The sequence below is a fragment of the Scyliorhinus torazame genome, chromosome 3 (assembly GCF_047496885.1).
Source record: "Scyliorhinus torazame isolate Kashiwa2021f chromosome 3, sScyTor2.1, whole genome shotgun sequence".
NCBI classification, from domain to species: domain Eukaryota; kingdom Metazoa; phylum Chordata; class Chondrichthyes; order Carcharhiniformes; family Scyliorhinidae; genus Scyliorhinus; species Scyliorhinus torazame.
The window spans coordinates 304,254,946-304,267,384 of NC_092709.1; the positions used below are offsets into that span (position 1 = coordinate 304,254,946).

General features: G+C 50.1%; 1 long non-coding RNA gene across 1 annotated transcript; it reads right to left on the reverse strand.

The window, feature by feature from the left end:
* Positions 1–3,956: 3,956 nt before the first annotated feature.
* Positions 3,957–11,067, reverse strand: LOC140409614 (uncharacterized). The gene is made up of 2 exons (XR_011940429.1): positions 10,799–11,067; positions 3,957–4,165 (listed from the first exon to the last, which is right to left on the reverse strand). It is a non-coding gene; the product is annotated as an uncharacterized lncRNA (long non-coding RNA).
* Positions 11,068–12,439: the final 1,372 nt, after the last annotated feature.

Genomic DNA, 12,439 nt, shown 5'->3' on the forward strand with positions numbered 1-12,439 from the left:
GCCCTTGAAATCCATGCTGAGGCGTTCAAAGGGACGTGAAGCCTTTATCAGGTGCGCCCTCTCTGGCCGGTAGAAGTGCAGTTTGCACTCCGCGCAAATTCGGCAGTCCCTGGTGACTGTCCTGACCTCCTCGATGGAGTAGGGCAGGTTGCGGGTCTGAATGAAATGAGTGACCCCCGGGTGGCAGAGGTCCTCGTGGAGGGCTCGGAGGCGGTCCACTTGGCGGTGGCACAAGTGCCGCGGGACAGGGCATCAGGAGGCTCGTTCAGCTTCCCGGGACGGTACAAGATCTCGTAATTGAAGGTGGAGAGTTCTATCCTCCACCGCAAGATCTTGTCATTCTTAATCTTGCCCCGCTGCGCATTATCGAACATGAAGGCCACCGACCGTTGGTCCGTGAGGAGAGTGAATCTCCTGCCGGCCAGGTAATGCCTCCAGTGTCGCACAGCTTCTACTATGGCCTGGGCCTCCTTTTCGACCGAGGAATGGTGAATTTCGGAAGCATGGAGGGTACGGGAGAAGAAGGCCACGGGTCTGCCCGCTTGGTGGAGGGTGGCCACCAGAGCTACGTCGGACACGTCGCTCTCGACCTGGAAGGGGAGGGACTCGTCGATGGCGCGCATCGTGCCTTTTGCGATGTCCGCTTTGATGCGGCAGAAGGCCTGGCGGGCCTCCGTCGACAGGGGGAAGGTTGTGGACTGGATCAGGGGTCGAGCCTTGTCTGCGTAATTAGGGACCCATTGTGCATAATAGCTAAAGAAGCCGAGGCAGCGCTTTAGGGCCTTGGGGCAGTGAGGGAGGGGGAACTCCATGAGGGGGCGCATGCGTTCAGGGTCGGGGCCTATGACTCCATTTTACACTACGTAGCCTAGGATGGCTAGACGGTCGGTGCTAAACACGCATTTATCCTTATTGTAGGTCAGATTAAGGATATTCGCGGTCTGGAGAAATTTTCGGAGGTTGGTGTCGTGGTCCTGCTGGTCATGGCGGCAGATGGTGACGTTATCAAGATACGGGAACGTTGCGCGTAAGCCGTACCGGTCAACCATTCGGTCCATCTCACGCTGGAAGACCGAGACCCCGTTCGTGACACCGAAGGGAACCCTTAAAAAGTGATAGAGCCGCACATCTGCTTCGAAGGCAGTGTACTGGCGGTCACCATGACGGAGGGGCAGCTGGTGGTAGGCAGACTTGAGATCCACCGTGGAGAAAACCTTGTACTGCGCAATCCTGTTTACCAGGTGGCTATACGGGGAGATGGTACGCGTCCAGTTGCGTAAACCTGTTGATGGTCTGGCTATAGTCGAAGACCATCCTATGTTTCTCCCCGGTCTTTACCACCACTACTTGAGCCCTCCAGGGGCTGTTGCTTGCTTCAATGACCCCTTCCTTCAGCAGCCTTTGGACCTCCGACCTGATGAAGGTCCGGCCCTGGGCACTGTACCGTCTGCTCCTGGTGGCGACGGGTTTGCAATCCGAGGTGAGGTTCGCAAACAGGGAAGGTGGGTCGACCTTAAGGGTCGCGAGGCCGCAGACAGTGAGGGGGGGTATAGGGCCGCCAAATTTAAAGGTCAGGCTTTGTAGGTGGCACTGGAAATCCAGCCCAAGAAGGGTGGCTGCGCAGAGGTGCGGCAGAACGTACAGGCGGAAATTGCGGAATTCCCTGCCTTGGACAGTGAGGTTCGCTAGGCAGAACCCCTTTATCTCCACTGCGTGTGACCTGGAGGCCAGGGAGATCCGTTGGTTTACGGGATGGGTGACAAGAGAACAGCGCCTTACCGTGTCGGGGTGGACAAAGCTTTCCGTGCTCCCGGAGTCGATCAGGCACGACGTCACGTGGCCATTGATGGCGATCGTTGTGGTGGCTTTCGCTAGCGTCCGGGGCCGACTCTGATCCAGGATAACGGAGGCCAGCTGCAGCAAGGGGGAGTTCTGGTCGGGCAGCGTGGAGTCGGCTGTGCTGGGGCTTGAGGCCCCATCCAAGATGGCGTCAGCCACGGGTCGCACATGGAGTCCGGGGATGCTGAAGATGGCGGCGGCGAGGGACAAAATGGCGGCGCCCACCCATCCAGCGTGGTGGCCGGGGGGCAAAATGGCCGCGGCCGTGGGTCGCACGTTGCCTGGGGATAGAAGGGCGGCGGTGAGCCTTGGACGGCCGGGACCTGAAAAAAAGGCTTCCGATAGTTGCTGGAGACTGCTGCCATGGCACAGCCCTGGCAGACCGCGACATAGTGGCCTTTCTTGCCGCCCCCTTTGCAGGTGGCGGTGCGGGCTGGGCAGCGCGCGTGCGGATGATTCGCCTGGCCGCAGAAGAAGCAGCGTTGGCCGGTGGTGAAAACGGGCCGTCTCGCGGCGCAGGCCTGCGGGGTTAGCGGGAAAGTCTGGGGGGCTGCCGCGACGGGGTGCCACGCAGCCCAGGGGGGCGCCGTGCGTCCGGGAGCAAAAGCCAGTGCGTTTTTGTACGCAACGTCCATGGACCCTGCCATGGCCCGTTCCTCAGTGAGGTCCAGTGTGTCCATTTCAAGGAGCCTTCGGCGGATGTCGGGGGAAGTCATACCTGCCACGAAAGCATACCGAATTAAAAGTTCCGTATGCTCGTTCCCCGTAACTGCTGGGCAGCCACAGTTTCGGCCCAGCATTAGTAGTGCCCGATAGAAGTCTTCCAGTGTTTCTTCTGGGCTCTGCCTTCTCGTAGCCAGCAGGTGACGGGCGTAATCCTGGTTCAGAGGACGGATGTAATGTCCTTCTAGCAGCTCCATAGCTGCAGCATAGTTCGCCGCCTCTTCGATCAGAGGGTAGATCGCAAGGCTGACCCGCGAGCGTAGAAGGTGCATTTTCTGCCTTTCCGAGGGGGTGTCGGCGGCCGTGTTGAGGTAGCCCTTAAAACACGCCAGCCAGTGCTTGAAAATAGCAGCGGAGTTGTCTGCGTGGGGGCTGAGCTGAAGGCACTCCGGCTTGATGCGGAGATCCATCCTTTCAGAAGTTCTAGCTGATTAAAGTCTAGCACAAGCAATTACTCTTGAGACAAGGTGAGTCATAACTAATAGGCTTTAATCAGCTAGAACTGTACCCAGCAGCTTCGATACAGAAAGTGAAGGCTGCTGGGACGGCATTGGTTCTTATACCCCACCTCTGAGGGCGGAGCTATGTACGTTAGCCAATGGTAGACTCCGAGGTCTTGCCAACGGTCATCCACCTCTCAGGTACTGCAATACCTGGTATTACCACAATCACTAAAATAGATTGTATCACATTGCTGTTTGCGGGGGGGGGCTTGCTTTTTGAAAATTAGCTGCTATGTTTCCAGCACAACAACAGTGATCACATTTAAAAAATATTTTGCATCCTGTGAAGCACTTTGGGACATCTTGAGGTTGTGAAACTTTCTATTATCTTGCTACTGCTGCCCGCTTCCTCTCATATTTCCAGCTCATGGTGTGGTATCCCTCACCCACGCAACACCATATTGTTTTGCCCGATGTTTTCCTGCATTGCCTTCCTCGGCCTCAGACCTCATTATTTTGCTTAAAGCTGAACCCTGAATAGGGTCTGCAGATATCACTACAATGGCGGATTCTCATCCAGATCCAGGGCGGAGTGTCTCTGCTTCTAAGGAGGTTGTAGCCCCTGCTTCTTCCCCTTTAGCACCATTTGCTTTGTGAAGGAGAGGTGGAAATGTAAAGGACGGTGTGTAAAGGAAATGTAAATGTATAGGCGGCATGGTGGCGCAGTGGGTTAGCACTGCTGAATCACGCCGCCGAGATCCCAGGTTCGATCCCGGCTCTGGGTCACTGTCCGTGTGGAGTTTGCACATTCTCCCCGTGTTTGCATGGGTTTCGTCCCCACAACCCAAAGATGTGCAGGCTAGGTGGATTAGCCATGCTAAATTGCCCCTTAATTGGAAAAAAATGAATTGGGTCTCTAAATTTATAAATAAAAAATAAAGGACAATAACGTTTAGTTGTTTCAAAAGTTTCATTTGGACCATTTTATAAGGCCACAAAGAGTCCACACCGAGTTTTGCAGGAACAACTGGGTCTTCCTTCGTTGATACCTGACTGGTCGTCTCTATTTATACACAGCCAGACATTGTCAGAGGTTTCCCACCCCTTGTCGGGGGAGCTCGTGTTCTGGAAGATCCATGGTGTAGTTAATCATTTCCACCCTGTAAGACACGTTTGGGTTATAACAGACCAGGAGAAACATAACTATGCAAGGCACTTCCAAAGGATTGCAAAATGTATTCTTAAAATAGCACCACTGCAGTATAACCTAGCAACTCAGAGACAGTAGAATTCTGAACCTGACTTGATCAAAATGAATATAAAGTGGAGTGGGGTGAAGCAACAAGCTGGAAAGGAGAGACTGTCTCTTGGACAGAATGGTAACTGAAATGAAATGAAAATCGCTTATTGTCACAAGTAGGCTTCAAATGAAGTTACTGTGAAAAGGCCCGAGTCGCCACATTCCGGCGCCTGTTCGGGGAGGCTGGTACGGGAATTGAACCGTGCTGCTGGCCTGCCTTGGTCTGCTTTAAAAGCCAGTGATTTAGCCCAGTGTGATAAACCAGCAGACATCAATACAGTATTATATTTTATTGATTCATTGAACAGGGACCTGACAATCAACAAGTAATAAACAGTCCACTCATCATTTTCTTTGCATCCCAGTTGTTATATAAGGGTCAAAAGCCACTGGTCCTTTCAAGGATCTGAGCGACAATGAACCTATCTAAATGGAGCTGTGCCTATTTTTAGAGTTGTTAAGTTAAAACATTTACTTTTTAAACGGAATTCACAGAAATGGTGTAAAGCGTGTGACAACAAGTCTATAGGCCATATTATATCTCTCTCAATCTCTCAACTCGCTATCACCCATTTTAAAATATCACGCAAAAGTCATATGATCTGTCCCAGGGAGTGCAACATGATTGAACTTATTTACAGAAGCCATTAGCTATAAATGAAGAATTCACCTTAACTTCACATACTGAAATTCCAAATTCTCCTAAAGATAATTCTTACTATTGGCTCACAGTTTGGGGAAGATGGGCAGGCAGCATGGTAGCACAGTGGTTCGCACTGCTGCCTCACAGCACCAGGGACCCGGGTTCAATTCCGACCTCGGGTAACTGCCTATGTGGAGTTTGCACATTCTTCCCGTGTCTGCGTGGGTTTCCTCCGGGTGCTCCGGTTTCCTTCCACGGCCCAAAGATGTGCAGGTTAGGTGGATTGGCCATGATATATTTATTGCTCCTAGGTGAGGTTACAGGGTTAGGGTGGGGGATTGGGCCTAGGTAGGGTGCTCTTTCAGTGGGTCGGTGCAGAATCGTTGGGCCAAATGGCCTCCTTCTGCACTGTAGAGATTCTATGATTTTCTGATGATCTAAATCTAAAATCTAAGTCTTGCAGTGGTATTGTCACTGGGTTAGTAATCCAGAGACTCAAGCTGGGGACATGTATTCAAATCCCACCAGATTCTGTCCTTTTTTTAATAAGACCTTTGTGAAGGGCTGGTTCATGATGTGGAGCGACGGCAACAGCACAGGTTCAATTCCCCGACCAACTGGGGTTATTCCTGCTCAACCTTGCCCCTCTCCTGAGTGTGGTGACCTTAATGTTAAATCACCACCAATCAGCCCTCCCTCTCAAAGGGTCCCCTGGGACTGTGGAGACATTTATCCTCTTGTTGCACTAATTACACTAAACAGCACTCTAAGGTCAAATATAGAACGGATTAGATGCAAAACATCTCTCTTGCACTCTATTCTAGCATATATTTCACTCTCAATTTTAGAAAAGCATTAATTATTGGAGCAGTTTAAAATTATCCACCCAGTAATCCTAACAGTCTGTCTGGGTAGGATGAACTATTCAGTGTGATTCATGGCATCTAGGAACTGGTGCCAAATGCTTCTAAGAGTCTTTGCTGAAAGAGAACGTTTCTTTCAATATTTAAGGTGTCTGAAAGGGTGAGGCAGAACCAGACATATCTAAAAGATGAAATGCCAACCTGGTGAAGCTACAGCACAGGATAAGCAGCAATGTAATAATCACGCCAAGACCAGTCTTCCGGCACCATACCCTTTTATTTATACAATGGACAAGGCCGCAGCCACGGCCTACAGCGCACATGGAAACTGACACAATACCGGCCCAGGTGGAAGCAGCGAGCTTCTCATTGGGTGAGCTCCCACCTGCTCAATAGTGAGGTTCATACACCACAAAGTCCATGGGAAGATCTATTGATGATCCCTTGTGTCCTTCGTGGCCACTATAACATCCCTCCCTCCTTAAGTCCATTTTCCCCCCCCGGTACCCCCACTGTGAGAAAGACCCTTCTGCCGCTTGGCAATTGGTCTGAGGTCAGCAGAGGGTGGGACCTGATCTGAGCTGGTGACCTTTGTTTCTGGAGGGAGTGCCAAAGGGTTACTGACGTGGTTCCTCTTTGGGGTCTGCTTCAGTCATCGATCGCTACAGTGCAGAAGGAGGCCATGTTGGCCCATTGAATCTGCACTGATCCTCTGAAAGAGCCCCCCACCTAGGCCCCATCTGCTGCCCTGTCCACGATACCCCACCTAGCCTTTGGACACTAAGGGGCATTTGAGCATGGCCAATCCACCTAACCTTCACATCTTTGGACTGTGGGAGGAAACTGGAGCACCCGAAGTAAACCCACACAGACACGGGGAGAAAGTGAAAACTCCACACAGACAGTTACCTAAGGTCGGAATCAAACCCGGGTCCCTTGCGCTGTGAGGCAGCAGTGCTAATCACTGTGCCATTGTGCCGTACAGTTGGGGCACCAGCGTTCTCAGCTCCTATCTCAGAGTCCGTGTCCCCATTATCAGGAGGGACACGCACTGGATTGGCTTTGAACTATTGTCCGGCTCTGGCAACAGCCACCTCCATGGCCGGCAATGAGGCTTGTTCGGGGGTGGAGTCCCTGCTCCTGAGGTGGTCCAGGTGTTTTTTTATGACCTTCCCCTGAACCTCAATTTTCAATGACACTGGCTCCCTTTTCTCTATTATGACCCCAGGGATCCAGCTGGGACAGTCTGTTAAGTTCTTCACATAAACCTGATCGCCTGTTTCGAATGTTCTTTCTCTCCTTGTAGAGTCGTAATTTATTTTCTGGTTCTCTTGTTGGGACTCCGCGCTCCCCTCCAGGTTTGTGAATAATAGTCTTAGTCTAGTATGACGCCGCCGTTCGATTAACAGTTCTGCTGAGGCAATTCCTGTTGTTGTGTGAGGAATGTTCCTGTAGTTGAATAAAAATGATGCCAATTTGGTCTCAATGGATGTCGTAGGTTGCTTCTTCACGCCACCTGTTCCACCAGCCCATTTGACAATGGGTAATAAGGTGCTGTTCTGATGTGTCTGATGCCATTGGATAGCGTGAAGTTTTGGAACTCATTACTGCTGAAGACAGTGCCATATCGGAAACCAGGACCCTGTTGTATTTCCTCAATTGTAGCGTGGGAGCATGTGGAGCTCATGTGGTGTATCTCCAACTATTTAGAGTGTGCAGATACCAGGATCAAAAACATGGAACCCATAAAATGCCATGTGCACTTGTACCTATGGCCTGCCAGGCCACTCCCATGGATGTAGGGAGGGTGAGGGAAGGAGCTTACAATTCTCCTGGCATGGATCGCACTGTCTCACCAAGACTGTGCTTTCTGAACAGAGGCTGGGCCACCAGATGTAGCTCCTGGCGAGCATTTTCATTTTCAATGTTCCAGGGTGGCCATGATGTAGTTCCATAAGTATCGGACACCGCCCTGGGCGAGGAACAAATACTCGGAACCATCAGAGAATGATGCCGTCCTCAACACTGAGCCCATCTTCCTTAGTCAGATGGGGTTTGATTTCTTCTGAGAGTTGTCCTTGGAATCCACCTTTCAGGATCATGTACTTAGGGTGGCATGCTGGCACAGTGGTTAGCACCGCTGCCTCACAACACCAGGGACCCGGGCTCAATTCGTTCTCCCCGTGTTTGCGTGAGTTTCCTCCGGGTGCTTCGGCTTCCTGCCACAGTCCAAAGGTTTCAGGTTGGGTGGATTGACCATGCTAATTGCCCCTTAGGGGTGGTTGCAAGATAATGGCAGGGCAATGGTCCTAGGTAGGGTGGCCTTTTGAAGGGTCGATGCACACTTGATGGGCCGAATGGCCTCCTTCTACACTGTAGGAATTCTAAAATTCAGGTTCACTTTAGTTTAGGCAGAGTTAGAGAACAAAGAACAAAGAACAATATAGGATAAAAGCAAATTACTGCAGATGCTGGAATCTGAAACAAAAGAGAAAATGTTAGAAAATCTCAGCAGGTCTGGCAGCATCTGTACGGAGAGAAAAGAGCTAATGTTTCGAGTCCAATGACTCTTTGTATAAGCTAACAGTCAGAGAATGTGGGGAATATTGGGGAAATGTGGGGAATGTGGGGAAAAGAACAATACAACACAGGAACGGGCCCTTCGGCCCTCCAATCCTGCGCTAATCATGTGTCCTATCTAGACCGCCTGTATCTTTCTATACCCCGTCTGTTCATGTGCCTATCCAGATAAGTCTGAAATGTCGCTAACGTATCTGCCTCAACCACCTCACTTGGCAGTGCATTCCAGGCCATCACCACCCTCTGTGTAAAAAACTTACCCCGCATATCTCCACTGAACCTTTCCCCCTCATCTTGAACTTGTGCCCCCTTGTAATTGTCGTTTCCGCCCTGGGAAAAAGCCTCCAACTGTTCATCCTATCCATACCCCTAATAATTTTATAAACATCTATCAGGTCGCCCCTCAGCCTCCTTCTGTCCAGGGAGAACAGTCCCAGTTTGTTCAATTTCTCCTCATAGCTAATACCCTCCATACCAGGCAACATCCTGGTAAACCTTTTCTGCACTCTCTCCAAAGCCTCCATGCCAGCCATGGTCTCATTGAATGGAGAAGCAGGCTCGAAGGGCCAGATGGCCTACTCCTGCTCCTAGTTCTTATGTTCTTATGTTATGTCCTTCTGGTAGTGTGGTGACCAGAATTGGACACATGTGACCTAACTAGCGTTCTATATAACATAGTTTTCGAGCTTTTATACTTGATACCCTGCCCTATGAAGGCAAGCATGCCATATGCTTTCTTTACCACCATTTCCACCTGTGCTGCCACTTTTAAGGATCTGTGGACCTGCACGCCCAGATATCTCTGTGTCTCTATGCTCCTGATGGTTCTGCCATTTATTTTATAGCTCCCACCTGAATTGGATCCACCAAAATGCATCACCTCGCATTTGTCTGGGTTAAATTCACCTGTCATTTCTCTGCCCAATTTTACAGCCTATCTATATCCTGTTGTATTCTCTGACAATTTGCATCACTATTATACTCCCTATACACACATGAATGCGTAGCAAAATTTGGTTCCAACTCCATCTACAAGTTTACTGACGACATGACCATAGTGGGTCGGATCTCGAACAACGACGAGTCAGAATACAGGAGGGAGATAGAGAACCTAGTGGAGTGGTGTAACGACAACAATCTCTCCCTCAATGCCAGCAAAACTAAAGAGCTGGTCATTGACTTCAGGAAGCAAAGTACTGTACACCCCCCACGTCTTTATCAACGGGGCCAAGGTGGAGATGGTTGACAGCTTCAAATTCCTAGTTGTGCATGATGTGTTGGGTGTTCTGGATCACATACAGGTCACCAACACTTGAAATAGTGCAACACTATTTTATTGAATCATTAACTGTTTAAACTTACTTAGACTGTGGGTTAATACGATACTAGCTTTAACTAAAGACCTTTGCCTTGTCCTAACCAGTCGATGCACTCAACACATGGTGAATGTCTGTGTTGCAGGCTGTGAGCTCTGTCCTCCTAGCTAGCTGCAACTCGAATGAGCGGGAACTCTGATGCCCCCTGTCTTTATCGTGCGTGTGCTCTCACTGGTGATTGGCTGTGGTGTTGTGTGTGTTGATTGGTCCCACTGTGTGTCCATCAGTGTGTGTCTGCACCATGATATACTGGTGTATATTATGACTGTGCACATCACCAAAAATCTGTCCTGGTCCACCCACGCCGACGCTACCACCAAGAAAGCACAACAGCGCCTTTACTTCCTCAGGAAACTAAGGAAATTCGGCATGTCCACACCGAGTCATACCAACTTTTACAGAAAGCATCCTATCTGGCTGGATCACAGCCTGGTATGGCAACTGCTCGGCCCAAGACCGCAAGAAACTTCAGAGAGTCGTGAACACAGCCCAGTCCATTACACGAACCTGCCTCCCATCCATTGACTCCATCTACACCTTCTGCTGTCTTGGGAAAGTGGGCAGCATAATCAAAGACCCCTCCCACCCGGCTTACTCACTCTTCCAACTTCTTCCATCGGGCAGGAGATACAGAAGTCTGAGAACACGCACGAACAGACTCAAAAACAGCTTCTTCCCCGCTGTTACCAGACTCCGAAACGATCCTCTTATGGACTGATCTGATTAGTACTACACCCCTGTGTGCTTCACCTGATGCCGGTGTCTATGTACTTACATTGTGCACCTTGTGTTGCCCTACTACGTATTTTCTTTTCTTTTCCTGTACTAAATGATCTGTTTGAGCTGCTCGCAGAAAAATACTTTTCACTGTACCTCGGTACGCGTGACAATAAACAAACCCAATTCAATCCACTCACTCAGCCTGTCCAAATCCCACCTTGGCAGCCTGCTAATGTATAGTTCCAGCATTTGGACATAATACTCTAGTTGAGACCTATAAAGGTTTATAAATGTTTAGCTGTATTCCTTACTTTTGTTATAAAGCCAAGGAGTCCACATCGTATTATAATGACTTGAGCATCTTATCTTGCCACTGTGAAAGATTTCTGTGCGTAAATTCCAAGATCTTCCTGTTCCTCCACCCACACTAAAATTGTCCCATTTTGTCTCCTCAATAATTTTGTCAGACTCCATTCCAAGTATATTATGATGTAGAAAATTCTGTGCCATGAGTCATTGCAGACTATTGATAAAAGTTCTTGTTGCCTGTCTGGTTACAACAGGGGCTGAAAGCAGAGTGTCTCGGTGAATGGTAGGGAATTGTGAAGTGCGGTCCCCCAGGGGTGAATGACCACTGCTCTATCTGGTATATATTAACAACCTGGACTCAGGTACACAACGCATAATTTCAAAGTTCACAGTTGACATGAAAATTGGTAAAGTAAACAGTGAGCAGGACAATAACAAGCTTCAAGAGACATAGATGGACTGGTGAAATGAGTAGACACATGTCAGGTGAAATTTAATGCAGAGCAGTGTGAAGTGATACATTTTCATTGGGTAAATTAGTAAAGGTAAAAATGGGGTGCCGTAACATCGAGACCTAAAGCGTGGATGAACACAGATCTTTGGTCGTGACAGTTGAGAAGGTTGTTAAAAAAAAATAGGATCCTTGATTTTATAAACAGAGAAACCATCGGTTGTGCTCCAGCTAGAATATAGGCTGCGATCTAACGGCCTCATTGCGCGGGAACCTGGCAGAATGGCTGCTGAGGGGATTGGAGGGGCTCTGTGGCTGCTGCTCCAGTGCTCGGGGAACATGGGGGAGCACCTGGGGGTGTGGGGAGGGGGGGGGGTACTGGCCGAGAGGGCTGGGTGCCATCGGTGGGCTGGAGGGGTGAGGGGCTCAGTGCCCATGGATCACACAGGCCACCCCCTGGATTGTGTATACCCATAACAGGGGCAACAAACACCCCCAGGGCAGAGCTCTGTCCATGGTAATATGATGAAGGTCACTTTAACTCCCTCTGACTATGAGCAGCTTCTGGCCGCACATTGAAGGCTATTGCGAATGGGGAATTGGCATTGTTAGTTATATGAACACTTCACAGCTCCCAAGTAGAATCCCGTGGGTACACCTCTCAGGTGAGTGTTATTGCCTAGCATCCCAATCAAACTGTGAGGCCTGGACATTTTGCCTGAACCCTGGAGGTGTCATCACCAGAGAGGCAACAGTCAACAATCTAAAGCTGGGGATATCCCAGCGATCAGAGGGTGAGTGTGTGTGGATCGAGGAGGTAACCTAAGTCTGTCCAAGTTATGTTCCCGGCAGGGGTCCAGGGTCTGGGGTCCGGTGTCCAGGGACCCTGCTGTGGGTGGGGTGATGGTGGTGGTGGTGGTGGTGGTGGTGGTGGTGGGGGGGGCAGGCAGACTCCACCAGCACAACCGGATTACACCCTGAGGGAGAATGCGGGGAATGTCAGGGCCGGGGAGGCTCGAAGGACCCAAGAGGTTCCACTCCCTGAATGTTCAACTCATGTATGACCATCACCTCTAGGCCAGGCACGTGTGTGTACGTTTCCCAGGGAGTGGGCATGACAGTTACAGCCTAGGACACTCAGAGATGCCCACCTTCTTCCAGAACAAATCCAGGATGATAGGTTGGCTCTTGG